Source organism: Aythya fuligula, chromosome 13 (assembly GCF_009819795.1).
Source record: "Aythya fuligula isolate bAytFul2 chromosome 13, bAytFul2.pri, whole genome shotgun sequence".
Lineage (NCBI taxonomy): Eukaryota > Metazoa > Chordata > Aves > Anseriformes > Anatidae > Aythya > Aythya fuligula.
Window position 1 is genome coordinate 7,220,165 of NC_045571.1, and position 12,782 is coordinate 7,232,946.

The window sequence follows — 12,782 nt, forward strand, 5'->3', positions numbered from 1 at the left end:
ATTAATGGGACTTGATGCAGTGGTAAATTCTCTCATCCTGTCATCTTTCCATTCAGGCAAGAAAGATGTGAGAATCATGTAGATGCAGAAGCAGAGCTTCATAGTAAGATGGAGGTCTTCTGATCACAGCCACAAATGATGGCCTCTTCAGGAACTAGCTGCTAGTGGTAGGGTTTATTAGGACAGTTTAGCCCCACCCAAATTCCCCTACTGCTGCTGGAGGCTGCTCACCTTGTACCCCAGTTTCTCAGTTGGGAGCTCTTTAATTTCTGCTATTTAAAGTCAAACCAAACCTATCTTATTTGGCTGAGGCAGGACACTGAAGCAAGGCGTTCAGCTGGCAGATCCATCAGTCCTTGGCAGGCGAGAAAAGAGCAGCTGGGAGAGACAACCTCTGCTGGTGGCAGTCAGAAGAGGATGTTTGGCCACAGCCTAATTGTAAGTGATGTGCATAAATTGATTAAAATAGATTAAGAAATAGACTGGGGACTATTCCCAAGCTAACTGTTGTCAGTGGAAAAGGGTCTTTTTCAGTGAAATCTGTGGCATTGGATCCCAAGCCTAGAAACACATCATGGAATAATGTGGTTAGTGGAAGGAATGGAGAGAGCTAACAAATCAAGAGTTGGAGAGCTAAATGGGATTTGAGGTGATGCACTGAGTTCCTGGCTCACCACAGACTTACTGCTTGGTATTGCCCAAGTTAATCAGTCTCTTTGGACATCTCTTCCCAGCATGGGCAGCGATGTGTGTGAAAAATTGATCTCTCTCACAGTTTTATCAGTATGTCCAATGCATTCTCCTTGCTCTTCCTGCGCATGCCTACAACACATGGTGTACCTGGCACGTCTTAGCTGGGGCCCCTAAGCTGCTTTATATGACACCTTAAGGAAAAAATGTCATAAACAAAGGCCACAATAGGTCTCGTTACTTCCTCAGTGGTGTCCCAGAAGCTAGCATAAGGTCCAGCGCATGGCAGGCTGTGCCTGCGGTCCCTCTGAAGGCTGAGCTTTTCTGCTCCATATGCAGCTGCATCAACGCCTTGTTGTTCCTCCTGAGCCTACCAGCTGTATGTCACATCGATCATACTACTAGTGTCTGTGAAATGGATCATTTTCCACAGTGGGTTGTGATGAGAGCAGAATAAGGGGAGCAAAATAAGCTTAAAAATGTTCAGTCTGAGGTATATTCCCCTCGTTTTTATGAGTTATGTATGCATTGTTACAGCGTGGCATAGTGTATAATTACCTTTTTTGACTTACTATAAAATGCTAAAGTATGCTTAATGATAGTGCTTTATCTATTGATTTAAAACCTAAACATAAATCCAAGGTATTATTCAATAGAGCTTCACATAACTATATTTCAAAGTTCGTGGGATGCTTTATATCTAGGCTTTTAATCTCTTAATTCAGCTAAAAAGTGACTTGAGTAAGTGACTTGATAAATAATTTAAAAACTAGCACCTTTACACTGTAATCACGCCAGGAGAAATGAAAGAGCAGCTGAAGCGTCAGGGGTTATAAATTGCAGCAAAAGTATTAAAGGATTAGCATCCCGGTGCCGAAGTCAGTGTCACAGGGAGAAGCGGGGTCTCCCGGCAACGTCTTGCCTCTTCCTAATTAGTGAAAAGATTTATACAGGCGGTATAAACGGGCTAGTTTATTGATCCTTGTCACCAACGAGTTTGGGTCGTTCACTTCAGGGAGAGGAACACCGGGTGGGCCTGCGGGGAGTCCCCGGGCCTGTGCCTGAGGGGCCGCGAGCGGCGGGGCCGGGGCCGAGGGGCCGCTGAGGCCGCCAGGGGGCGCTGCGGGCCCTGGCAGAGCGGGGCGGGCGCACCTGCCGTCGGCGGGCGGGCAGCGCCGCTCCTCAGCCCCGCGCCTCTCCCCTCAGCCCGCCGGCATGGAGGCGTAGCGGGGAGCCGCCGGCAGGTAAGCCCTCGCCCCGCGGCTTTCCGCTCGGAAGCTCCCCTCGGGAGGAGGAGGGGGGATCAAAAAGAACTTGGGACGGGGCTCGGGGGCTCCGTGCCCCCCGCGGGTGCCGCTCTCGCCGCCCTCTCGTCAGGAGCGAGCCCCGTCAGCAGCGGGGGGCTGTGAGGGGCGCTGCCGGGGGAGCCCCGTCAGCGGCGGCTCCTCAGCGGGCGGGGAGCCGGCAGCCCGGGGGAGCCTGCCGGGGGAGCCTGCCGGGGGAGCCTGCCGGGGGTCGCCGCTCAGCCCCCCGGTGTCCGAGCCCCGGCAGCCCCTCACGGCGGTGGGCGCGGGGCCGGTGGCGGTGAGCGGGGCAGGGCGCGGAGCTCCCTCACGGAGCCGTTCCCGAGCCGTAGTTGGGCAAAGTTACCCCGGGGCGCGGGGCAGCCTCTGCCCCGGTCGGGTCTGCACCCAAACGTGGCTTTGTACCGCACCCTGGCAGCACCCGGCTTTTTATTTTGTATTTTTTTCCCTCAGCGTGTTTGAGCTCTGTAGGTTTTATTGGAGTTATTTAAGAAAAAAACTCCGTGTTCAGCGGGTGCGTGGGGGCTGAGGCGGCGGGACCTCGCCACGCAGGGCAGGGGGAGCGGCAGGACGGGGCTCAGCACCCCCCGGCCCCGTGTCCCAGGGCTCCCACCAGCACGGAGCTGCTCCGGGCTCTGCGTTTGGACACCTCAGCCACAAGAGCAGGCGGCTGCCTCCTGCCCTGCCACCGTACCGTGCTGAGGGACCCCCCTGGGCAGCAGGAGCGCGGCGAATTTGGGGAGGACGCGGTGCCCACCGAGCCTTGGTCATGCCAGACCTGAGGCAGGAGGTAAGGCTGCAGAGGGAGCCTGACAGCGAGTCGAGTCCCTGCTGTGCAAACGCTGCTGCTGGGGAGGAGACGGAGGAATAGGTTGGGATTTGGGCTCTGTGAGCCGGCGGGATGTAACGCGCACACAGCAAACAGGAGAAGCAAATGCTCCTGTCAGGTTACTGAGGGACAGGCAGTGCTCGGCGAGCCCACGGTTAAGGAGAGGCTGCGCTTGGTGACGTCCAGCGTGGCTTTGCAAGAAACTCCCAAGGATCGACTCGGTCTGAGCGTGCCCCTCCGTGAGGGGAGACCCCTTGCAGGGGGAGGCCGGGGCTCGCCGTGGCCCCGCGTGTTGCTAAGTAGCAGCTCGCACCTCCAGCAGTGTGAGGCAGAGAGGGGAAACCTTCCCCTGCGCCAGCTGGAGCTTGCCAGCCAGCCCCCGAGGGTGTCGGGAAGTGTGTGTCCCATGTGAGTGTGTGTGCACGAGTTGCTGGCCTCCTCCAGAGCGCAGGGATGGCCGCTGATGGCACCGGGCCGTCCTCACCCCCCTGCCTGGGCTGTGGGCAGGTGCAGGAGAGAAAGGGGAACCTTCAGTGTTGGTTGCTCTTTCCATAAGGCTCCAGAGTTCCCCTCAGACCAGCCTTTTTACTTCCACAGTACCTGGAAGCTCACAGGAGATCTGTCTTCAAATTGGTTGGTGATGGATGGGTTAGCAGTTAAACAGCGGGAGGGATTTGCTTTCACGTGATGTAAGGAAAAAGACCCAGGTGAGCCACATGAGGGCATTTAGCCAACTTGTTAGCGGATGCCCCACAGCTGGCGGAGCTCCTGCATGCACATGGTGTCAGCTTTGCCTGCACTGCTCGGTGTGTCGCAGAGCAGGAGCAATGGAAAGCCGTTTAGTCCCTGGGGCTGCTGGTCTCCTGGAAGCATTTTGAAGAAGTGCAGTAGCCGAAGCTCCTGGAAACCACTGTGGGGGGACTTGTGCTCCAGACAGAAGTCAGGCCAAAACAGACCCTGAGAGGGTGAGGAGGGATTCAGAAGCAAGTGGTGAGAAGGTGAGCTCGGCAGAAGGGCTGTTCTTGTGGCACACACTCCTGGCTGTGGGGCCAGCTGAAGGCAGGGAGTGGCGGTGTAGGAGAGAGAGGAGGAGATTTCCTGGTCTGGTCTGGTGGAGGCCTCAGAAGAAGCCAGGCTTCGCAGCCTTCAGTCCCTAGAAGTGGCTGCAGAGGAGCGAGGAAGCAGAGGCAGGTAGGAGTGTGCGCGCTGGGCTCCAGCTGTTGTTTGCACTGAGGAGTTTATCACCTCAGTAGTCCGGGTGTCGTGCCTTGCCACTGTACGATAAGCTCAAGTCTCCGAGGGTTTAAGAGCGTGTGTGTAGGTGTCGGGCTTCAGTTCTGTGTAAAGAGCTGGGCAGAGGTGCAGGGAGGCTGCTGGATAGCAGGGGTGGGGAAATGGGAACTGCGTGTCAGGCCCATGCACCTCTGGGGCTGCTCTGCCTGCAGGGAGGTGGCAGAAGCATCCAGGTGAGGCTCGCTGGCTGGGACGGTCTCTTAAAGGTGTTTGGTTTGTTTGCACAGGTGAGTAGTTTGTTCCCTGACTGCAGAGAACTGGAGAGGGAAGGATGTGTGCTACAGTTACCTGGTTTAAAGTTGCACAGAACAGTGCCTTCTGTGTGGCATTTAGAAGAGAGAGAGGCTGTTTTCTGGTCCAAATTTTGTGTCCTGGGTTGAGGAGTGCTTGTGGGACTGAAGGCAGAGTTACAGGGAGCACGTCTCTGCCCTGTGGAGCCAGTAATCCCTGCTGGCTGGAGGCTGCAGAAGGAGGAGGCTGCCAGGGGTGGCTGAGGCTCAGGGCATGGACCTGCGTGTGAGGGAGAGGGCCTGGAATTTGTGTTCGTAACGAGAAGTACAAATAAAGCACTCCCAACGTATAGACTTCCTGCTCTCCATTACGTCTGGGCTGTGAGTAATCTCTCACTTCAAACTGAGGCTCAAGCTGAAAATACCAGGGGATGCTAAATTGTCAACAACTATTAAACAGCCTTAAAGAGCTGTATGGGAAGCTGGGTCTGCACTCTCAATTTCTGAGCGTTCCTCAACCAACCTGAGTCTGAGCTATTTATCAGGAGGTCTTTAGTGCTGGAAGGGGAAGGGAGCATTTAAACTCTAGCACAAAATAAGGAGGCACTTTAAGAGGCCATTTGCTTTTCAGGGTGTCCAACTGAGAATAAATCTTCCTTTAAACAGCCTTGAAAAGAAAACAAAGGAAAAAGATCCTGCCCTTGCTGCAAATAATGAGAACCTTGCTGCTAGCTTTGATGGTCAGGGTTTCCTCCCGCATCTTTCTGAGCATCTGGTACTTGACCTGGGTGAGCCCCCCTGGAATTGGCGAAGGGCTGAGGGCTGCGTTATGTTTGGTGGTGAAGCTGGTGGGGAGAGACTGCGTTAGGAACTTCTGCAGGTCTCTATATTAAATATATATATATATGTATGTGTGTTTTTTTTTTTCTAATCTTTTCTCTTTCTATCTCCTTCTACCCCAAAAGCACCACAGGGAGGGGAATTCCCTCCACCCCCCTTCCCACTGCTACATATAACAGTTAAATTCTCAAGGTTATCTATTTGACAGAGCAATTCCAGGGTATATAAAACACAAATTTGGATTTGATTTTGGCCTGTTTCAGTACAATACCACATTACTTTGAGATATTTTGTGGAGTCTTGCAACTAATGTTTTTTTTTGTTTGTTTGTTTTTTTCTCATAATTCTCAGATTCTGGAGGTTTTGTTTGTGAGAAAACAGTTTAGTTTAGCAAACAGAGAAACGTGGCAAATACGTAGAGATAAAGCATAGCCTCTGGTTATGTAAGGGGAAGAAATCCCCACCAAGGACGTGTTTTTGTCCAAGGCAGTAGGAGATAGTGAAAGCAACTCTCCTTTTGCCTCCAGCAGAGCAAAGTGCCCATCTTGCTTCCCTGGCACTGGTAAAAGCGTGTTTGCTGAGCAGCGTAGCAGCTGGCACGTCAGCTTTTCCTGCTAATTCTGCCTGCTTTGAGCGTTATGTATGAGGGAGGCATGTACTGTGAGTGAGACCAAGGGCACGCTGCCTGCAGAGTTGTTCTGTAGCTCGTTTCTTTAATGTCCAGGAGCGAATGTGAACCAAATTTGCCATGAATAGTGCAGATATCGTTACTGCAGAGACATCGCAGAGGTGTGAACGCATACAGCAGCAGATAGAAAGTCGATCCGGCTGCTGCTTGTAGCGACAACAGTCTGCCTGTGGTCCCAGGAAGAGCACTGATGAAGGCACTGCGCGAGCAGCTTCCCTCTCCAAGCAGGGAGCGTTTCAGCATGCAGATGGCAGCCCAGTCTCAAATCTCGTTCTGCGGCGTGCTGGGCACCTCCGTAATGAGCCTCAAGGAACGCAACGGGAATGAGAGGAGTGTGTGGGAGGGGGGGAGAGGAGAGCTGTGCTATATTTCAGGATTGAGACCTCTGCTTGAACTGTCTTTCTCTCCATTTTTAATAGTGTTTCTACAAAAGCTGCTTGGGGAGCAAGGTTGGTATGACTATAAAGAAGCAAAGCATCTAATCTTTTGGCTTAATAATGCTCTTGCGTAGGCTGCTGTGAATTGGAAGCCTTTCTTATTGATGTTAGAGCGGTGAGTGAGTTTTGAAATTGGCGTGGGTGAGAATGGACTTTTCTCATCTCTTTCAATCTGAAATGTCTTATCCTTTTGTGGCTGAAACTCCGTAGAGGAGATTTGCATTCATTGGCATGATCGCCTCAAGCGCTTAGGAGGCTGAGGCTGTGACCTGCCAGTGGTGTTTGCTTTGGGGGTCAGCAGTTGAAGAGCTGGAGCCAGGTGTAGCCGTGGGTTTTCACCAGTTTGCAGGCTTCAGAGCTGTTGATAAGCCCTTCAACTTCTCATCAGCCACTTGTTCTTCTTCTTTCCCCACCACCCCTGCAGAGCAGGGCGCTGCTCTGGCTTCCTCTGCTTCGGGAACTCATTGGCCCTAACTGCATCAACTTTAGGGCTTGGGTGAATTTAAGGATCAAACCAACCTCAGTACTAGCACATTTAGCTTTCCAGGTGTAGACCATCTGCCTGTTTTCTCCTGCCCCCCCCAGGTGACTGTTCTGTGATCTTCGAAGTACTTCTGCAGAGTTTGAAGAGGCTACACCCTGCTCTATAAACGTAAACTCACCAGCTCTGGCAATCTTTACGTTGCCTACAGTGCTTCACGTTGCCTGAGGTACTCTATTGATTAAACCACAATCTGCAGAAGTAAATATATGTAGAATATTAATAGCTCCTACCCTGGGGGGGGGAAAGGGCTGTAAATTAATAGATCCATTATGCTGACCTCATAAACCAGGAGCATTTGAAGTACAGCTGTAATCCTCCTCCCACAACACGTATTTCACTTTGAACATCTATAAAAGGCCTGGACTACTCAAATTTAAAAGCTGTGATAGGGGCCGAGCACATCCATATATCTCGTGGTGCGTAGCTAGCGTATGGCCAAGTTAAGGCTGGAACAATAGCTCTCTGTAGGGTCCCTGCTAGTGGTGGATCAGTACATCATCGACGAGGCATCTCGGCATGAGACTTTAAAACACAAAACAAAGAAGCTAGCGTTCCCCTTCCTTTGGTGTTTTTTTTTTTTTTTTTTTTCTCCTACTTTTCTTCTGCATTTCCACTTGCAGGAGATGCTGCACTAAGGGAGAAGGGGTGTGTGATTCAGGGATTTGAAATGCAATTTGAAGGTATAATGAACTTGAATTCTGTATGATGGAGTTGCTTGGGAAATCAAGGTCAGAGTGTGGTGTGAGCTGACAGCACTTGATCTGCTAATCAGTGCTGGGTAGGTTTAGCTCTTTTTTGTCCGTGAATCTGTTAAGATGGGCTGCTCAGGTTTTTGTTCATTTATCTTAGCAGAGATTTAGGTGAGTGCCTTTAGTACGTGTTCATCACTGACCCTTCTGGTTAGCATTTTGATTCTATTGATACAGGAAGCTTTTGTAGTATCGCAGGGCATTTCTCTATTTTCTGCTCTTATTTTTTTCCACTGTAAATAAGCTCTTAAGGCAGCTGTCAGTTCAGAAAGTTCCTGCAGGAAAAGGTTCTCGTGTTAATGCTTGCAGGGTTTTCTCGATACAGGACGGACCAGCAGCTCGCTCAGCGTTGAGCCTGCTGCTTTAACATCCCTAAAGCCACTTCTGCTTCTTGCAGCCAGGAGTCTTAATGGCACGAGTTACTGTGTGGAGGCCATCCATGGTATTTTTGTGCCTGCTGCTGAAGCCCATTTTTTGTTTTGCAGTTACACTGTCAGATGCCAATTAAGGCTTTAAGATGCTGCACTTAAATACTGTCCGAATGGCAACCTAGAAGATACCAAATTTTTAATGGAAACATTCCAGTCTTTCACATAAAGCCCCAGTGTTAACACCTAAGGGATGTTTCTTCTGAAATAACTGATAAGATTCTGAGTTTGCCTGCTTCACACCACAAAAGATCCAGGGCTTTTGTTCCTTTTCCTTCGCACACAGACACGCAGCCTTTGGAGGAGTCCTTACAGATTGTAGTTGGACCTTGTCAGGTTCTCTGCTGTCTCTTACATTTTTCATAGGATTACAGCTGCACCAGGAGAATTAGCCCAGTGTGAATTTAGTTAAGGACCTGAGCCCAGTGGAGCATCGCTGCCACGGAGGCTCTAATCCAGCCAAATGAATGCTGAATGCATGCTGCCTCGTAGAATTAATGTTCATCACATATTTAGGCGACTTAAGTGGCTGGTTATGATGGTGAAGATGCACAGCGGATTAGGCAAAATGAAATATTCTTTGATGCTCATTGAGCAACAGAGCGAAGAAAGGCAAGTGACTCGTATCAAGTAGAGCTGAAGATGTGATATTTGAACTAGCAGGTGGCTCTGATTTTAATATTTTGTTCATGTCTGTGAGATCAGGGTGTCAACAAAAGGGGCTGGTGCCTGTTCTGGCTTGCTTCCATCCAGCACACTGTTTGTATCAGCCTTTTACTCAGCTCAAAGTTTGGTGTGTAGGCAAAAGAAGACCTGAGGGAGAATTGTCATTAAAATTAAAAACCTTAAAAAGCAGAGTGGGCAAATGACTCGGAAAGAAACGAACATAAGTCACCACCTAGCATGCTGTAGAGAGGCCGAAAGAATTACTGTTGCCATTTCTTCCTTTGTGTCTGGGGTGAAAACGGTAATTTATTTCCCTGAGATTTCTGAACAACAAAACCTGACAACTGGAAACCACTAAGAGGTGGGCTGCTGGTTTTAATGAGCACCTTCTGCATCACAGCTTCTGTGGAGGCACCAGAACCTACAGAGCCTCATGGTGTGTCAGCAGCTCTCAGTCTGTGCATGGACGTGTGCGTGAGTGCATGCACACACCGCTTCTCTTGCTTTGCCTTCAAAAGGAACACTGTACAAAGCAGAGCTTGGGGTACAAATTAGAGCAAAACTAAATTACGTTTAAAGCAGTGACTTGGGAATCTCAGTGCTGGGCTTTGCGCAGAATATTAATGCTCCACTTGCCTTCCTGTTTCTAAACACTTTCTTCTAACCTTGTCATTTGATTGAAATTCTTCTGAGTCTTGGAAGCATTATGAGCCGAAGTGGGTGCTAGAAGGACAGCAAGCAGCGCACAAAGAAAAAGGAATGCAATTTTCCAAGGCCTCTTTTCTGAGGACTCAGAAGAAAAGAAAGGGCTAAGTTTGTCAGTGCTGATGAGGACCATTAGGCAGCATATGGGAGTCAGTCTTTTTCTTTCCTTTTTTTTTTTTTTTTTTTGCCTGTCTGTGGGCTGCAGCTTGTCCTATGCCTCTCCCTCTGGTAAGGACAGGAACCTCTTTGCTCATCTCCACACAAATGCAACCTGGTAGGTCCCACCAGGGCTGGATTCACTCAGTGATTCTTTCAGCCTTCTCAACCAGCACACGTTATTCTGTCTCTCTTCCCTCCTCTCAGCGATCTTGGGCAAGTTAGCTGTAATCAGCATTTCTGTGTATCCTTAGTAAGGAAAACATCTTCACTTTCCTGGAAAATGTCCCGAACTTGGTCCTCCTCCTGTGAGGTGTGCCCAGCAGTATGTTCTTGCTACAGCCGTGAGTCCCTGCTCGCGGCTGCTTGGGGTTGGCAGCATCAGAGTAAGCAGCTCCTCAGGGAATTGCTGCTGGGGCCTGGGGGGAAGGGTTCTCATTTGACAGGAGTTGCTCAGCTTTGCTTCTAGTACCTGGGGCTTCTGCTGCTTTGCATTGGCTCAGGCCACGTGTTGACCAGCAAAGCTGTGTGCTCCCTTTGGGCTTTGTCCATCCATTGCTGATGGGTTGAGCTGTGGGTATGAGCACGTGGGGGTAGGTCTCGTTACCTTATGTGTCATCGTGTGTTTCAGGTGGGTGTGAAATCACATCTGCCTCCTGCTGTGTGTGGGCTGGTTGGGTGTGCGAGAACTGTCCCAACACAAGTCCCTTCAGTGGTCAGCAGTGTACACAAAACCCTTGCTGGTATTTAGGGGGAAAGGAAGAAAAATGCACCAAGACATCCTGTTAGAGTAACGTTGCCTACAGCTTCACGTGGGAGCAGGTTTGTGGATGGGTTTCACGACTTCAAGGTCTGTCTGATGCACCCACATGCGTGTTTCAACCTAGATGTCCCAGGTTTCATGCACAGTGCAAGCATCATCTTTTTGCCGGTGAGGATGTGGGAATTATACCTCCGTTTTGTAATGAAACCAGTTTCTGTCATGTGTTCTGTCTATCCTGAGTCATTAAGTCTTAGATCTTAATTGTACGGTCCCAAATGTTGGAGGTGTTTGAGAACCTGTCACATGTACCTGTGGAAGGTGGGCAAATAAGGTGGTTTTGATAACCATTTTCAAAGGCAGAGTGACTGAAATTATCTTTTCTTCTTGTATTTGAAATAAAGGGGGGGAGGGAGAGAAATGAGGGATGCATTATTATAAAGGTACTTCTGTAACATACAGATATCCTAAATGGAGATGCTTGGTTTTTAAGAGAGCATCTTTGCACCAGGACAGGGAGCTTGGGGGTTTTGCAACTTAGCTGTTTCATGGGGAGCTGGAAGTGGGGAGGAGAAGACACTGCCTGGCATGAAATGAAACTTTAGTATAAAATGCTGTTAAAACCAATACTTTGAAATCTTGCAAGCTCCTAGCTGTAACCTGCTTTTTATGAAATGTGCTTCTAACTGGAGGGTATTGTGCTGTCGTGGGAGGTTTAAGTGGATTGCAGGAGACACGAGGGGAGCCTTAGGCTCAGCCACTGAAATCTCCTGAGCAAATGCAGAGACTGTCCGGGACACACGCAGCCTTCCTCCTTTTGGCTGCTTGGTGTTCTTCTGGGGGAAACATCTTTTACTGTACCTTGTGTTCTTTGACACGTGGTGTGCTGAAAAAAATGATGTATGATAGAGGAGTTTGAAAAGCCTTGTGGTCTGAGAGCTGTCCAGCAGGGGACGGAGGCAGTAAGCAGCTGAGCCACTGGTTGTGCTGGGCTGATCCTGCCTTCTGCTCATGGCCGGAGCAGTGAAGACAGCACTTCAGACACTGCTGTGGGTTTTTGTGCCAGCTCCAGAGGGGCTGTGTCAGGTGTGATGAGCTGGAGCTCTGGTCTAGGCTGCAAATAATGAAATGGTGGAGTAGTTTCTTGACCGCCTCCTGGTGTACGTCCAGTTCTGCTGGTGCAGGTACAGGCAGCAGCTGCCTTGGGGAGGCCGGGGCTTCAGAAAGCAAAGCTCCTGCTGATGCTGACAGAGCCAAGAATTTTCCCCTATCCCTAGCATGAATGCTGGATGGCAGAACTGGCTTTGAATGTGTATTTAATGCAGCATAGCTCATTTGGGGTGGGGATGAAGGGACCCCCATGAACAAAGAGCTAGGAGTTACATCCCTCAGCTGGAATAAGCGGAGGGAGGCAAGTGGAGAAAGCAATTTGCAAAGCTACACTTGAAAATCATTCTAGCATGCCATCATCATTACAATTATCTGTCAGAAGATTTAGTTCAATTACTTTTTTTGGGTCTCTTGTCAAGATGGCCTTGCCTGTTTCAGGATTTTGATACTCCAAGGAGAGGTTAGGGAAGAACGAATACTAATTCTCCCATTAACCACTGTCAGCCAGCCTTCAGCGCGTGTTATTCCTTGCGTACTCCTTTGGTTCTTCAGCATCATTACCCAGGGGAGTCAAAAGACATAAAGTGCCCTGGGGAACATAAAATGCAGGGGGGGAAATGGCGAAATCTGCTGCCTATTTATAGCTGGTAGTGCGGTGGGGTGAGGGGTGAAAACTTGGGATGGAGGTGGTAATTCTGCAATAATTGAATAGCAGCGTAACTGCCATTGTGTAAGGGATTATACATGGTTCCTTACACTGCCTTCATACAACAGTGGGCTGGTAGTAAAATTACAGGAGAAGAATACTTGATGCTATAAGCTCAAATTAAAGTGAATAATTTTCAGAGCACTGCAGGACATTGCTCTGTCGCAGCCTTACCAAGCTGAGCAAATGTTTGGAGCTGCCGGGGTCTGGGCTGGTCCCAGCGCTGCGGGTGCCTCAGATGGGGCTGGGAGGATGTGATACCCCCTTTAAAGTTTGCCTCTGCTCTGTTGGCCTTTGTTTTCCTTGCTAATGCAGGTGATTCAGTGCTTTTCTGCTTAAAAGAAACTGTAAAATGTCTGCTGATCATTTTGATGCAGGTAATAATTCCACGCTGGTTTAGATAACTGCCCCCTATATCTGAGAATAAGGGTCCTGATCCCAGTCTGTGTCCGACATGGAGGTGAATTCCTGGGGTCTAAGTACACCAAGCTACTTAAAGGTTTGACTTCAAGCTAAACATGTATTTGAGGACTCCAGCTTGTAATTAAGCATCTCTCTCTTTTCCCTGTAGAGAAGGATGGGCTTTGCTGGGTTTGGATTTATTACGCCTCTTTTTAAGTACACGTACAGAACCTCAGTTTGCTCTT

General features: G+C 49.7%; 1 protein-coding gene across 1 annotated transcript in view; it reads left to right on the plus strand.

The window, feature by feature from the left end:
• The first annotated feature begins 1,913 nt into the window (after positions 1 to 1,913).
• Positions 1,914 to 12,782, plus strand: part of IL1RAPL2 (interleukin 1 receptor accessory protein like 2) — a 328,234-nt gene continuing 317,365 nt past the window's right edge. The window contains exon 1 of the mRNA XM_032196249.1: positions 1,914 to 1,934. The gene's annotated coding sequence lies outside the window, so the exon portion shown is untranslated. The remainder of the gene's footprint in view (positions 1,935 to 12,782) is intronic.